The sequence below is a fragment of the Drosophila yakuba genome, chromosome 3L (genome assembly GCF_016746365.2).
Source record: "Drosophila yakuba strain Tai18E2 chromosome 3L, Prin_Dyak_Tai18E2_2.1, whole genome shotgun sequence".
NCBI lineage: Eukaryota > Metazoa > Arthropoda > Insecta > Diptera > Drosophilidae > Drosophila > Drosophila yakuba.
The window spans coordinates 23,482,771-23,485,055 of record NC_052529.2 but is presented as its reverse complement, the minus strand read 5'-3'; the positions used below and the strand labels follow the sequence as shown (position 1 = coordinate 23,485,055).

The following is a 2,285-nucleotide window of genomic DNA, read 5'->3' as shown; positions in this document are numbered from 1 at the left end:
CGTTCTTAACTCGATTTGGTGTAAAGCATGTGTGCACAGCTATTTACTCGCCCCAAGCCAACGCGAGCGAGCGAGTAAACCGATCCGTACTAGCGGCAATTAGAGCGTATATCGGGTCTGATCATACTACTTGGGACAATCATATTGAGAAAATTAGCGCGTCCTTGAGAGCTAGCGTACATCGGAGCACCGGATTTTCACCGTATTTCTTATGCTTTGGGCAGAATATGATAATGAATGGACAGGATTATGAACTCTTAAGAAGATTGCAGTTATTGAACATCGATACAGCATTAAAGACGCCTGATATAGTTCAGTTAGCGCGTAGGGAAGCGCGAGGCAAAATGAGAGAGACACATGCAAACAATGCGAAAGTATATGATTTGCGTAGCCGTTCAGTACGTTTGAACGTAGGCGACACAGTATATGCCCGCAATTTTGCGCAAAGCAACGCAGCTAAAAAGTTTAGTGCCAAACTCGCTCCTGTTTTCATTAAAGCTAAAGTGTCAAAGAGAATCAGTAACATCTATTTTGAGTTAGTAGACGATTCTAGCAAGGTTTTGGGTGTTTATCACCTAAAGGATATTCGAACTTAACGCTTCGCCGAATTGCGACTGACCTTTTTCAGTTAATACTTCGTCGAGATATGACTCTTGCTGAATTAACTGTGGTGTAGGGGTCAGCATAGAAAGCCAAAACAAAATAAATTGTACCGCAGCAGAAAATACAAATTGCCCTTAAATTCGTTCAGGCCCAGTGTAAAAGCTAGAGTAGTAATTCCAATCGGTAATGCAGAACTAGTCGACCGCTTCAATACTCCCAGTTATCTAACTATCTCGCTCTCGCACACATCCGCAAGGCACGCAGACAGAATAGAATAGAGACAGAGCCGGGAAAAGTCCCGTTTCTAGCGGTTCGCGCAAATTCCAGTGCACATCGACTGTACAATGCGTAGATCAGCTCGTTCATTTGGTTTTGCAATCTCGAAGTACTTAAACGTGCGAAAAGTCATCATCTAGTGCAAAGAAGTAAAGCCACGTGGACTTTCTTTAACCACGAGGGTGTTACATAAATCCCAGTTTGTGAACAAAACCAGATATTGAAGTCAGTGAAATCAGTCTATATTTACTCGCTTGCTCAGGTAAATATTTGCAGCCGTAAAGTTCGTAGGTAACTTAGTTTATGTTTTTTTGACGTAGGTCAAGGCCAGAACACGCGCTTGTCGCGGGCGCTCTCGCGCTTACATTTGTTAAATCACCCTTCTGGACCTGGCCAGCCTACAGTTCAGCGTGCAGCCACAGTTTATGGGCGCGTTCAGCGCGCAGTCACAGTGACTGAGCGCGTTCAGCACATTTCACGGCCAGTAACTTGATGTCGGAACAGAACAGCACCTCGGCCTAGGCAACACCGCCTGAACCACCACAGAATGAAAATCGTCGCTAGGGACTAGCCAATCCTAGCCAAGATGCAGGATATTCACCAAATCTGAACCGCCTCGCACAGCCGCTGAATAGCCGCATTTACCGTTTTGCTATAAGCAAGCCCGCCGTAGCGCGCGCCGGCCACGTGCGGCTCATGTTTAAGGAAAGTCGTCTCCCAGAAGTAGATCGTCTTGAAGAGAGATCCGCAGAAGCTCGTCAGCCGAACCGAAGCACGTGTGTCGCAGCCATATAATTTAGAAATTACGAATACGGATGCTGCAAGAGCAGGCAATCATTAAGGACCGCCATCGTTTAAAGCCATAGACAGAGAAGTCGTTTGCATTCATTAAATTAAAAAACTTTAAGTCAGACCGTTTATCTTATACTAGTTATGTTCTTTTTCATATAGTTGTAAAACAGAAAGCGATCTGTATACCGCCAGAGTATATCCCATTTAAGAATGAATTAACTGCGCATTTACTTTGACAACGTTTTACACAGCACCTGCATCTCGATGGGCCCAGCGAATCAGCAGCGAGGATCTGTACGTAAGTGATTAAGCCGCAATATCGGCAAACGTAGCGCATATATTTTTATATTCAATTTTAAGTGGGAGTTGTAAAACCGGCGTATAAGAAAGCATGTAGGTTAATCTAACGAACTATCTTTATTTTGTTTTGGAAAACTTGTAATTGAGAAGAACACCCATGAAGGGAACCGATTTAGATTATTTTGTATTATGAATAGTGGTTATTATGAATAGATAAATCCACCAATCCGGGTCTGTTGCCAGTACCGTGATGCGAATGTCAATATCCAATGAAATGAATTGAAATATAATAAAATAATTGTTAAGGAGTAACC

The 2,285-nt window shown here is 43.3% G+C and overlaps 1 long non-coding RNA gene across 1 annotated transcript; it reads left to right on the top strand.

Annotated features, from left to right (window-relative positions):
* The first annotated feature begins 333 nt into the window (after nucleotides 1-333).
* LOC120321557 lies at nucleotides 334-1,901 on the top strand. The gene is made up of 2 exons (XR_005561223.1): nucleotides 334-1,141; nucleotides 1,200-1,901. It is a non-coding gene; the product is annotated as an uncharacterized LOC120321557 (long non-coding RNA).
* The last annotated feature ends 384 nt before the right edge of the window (nucleotides 1,902-2,285 follow it).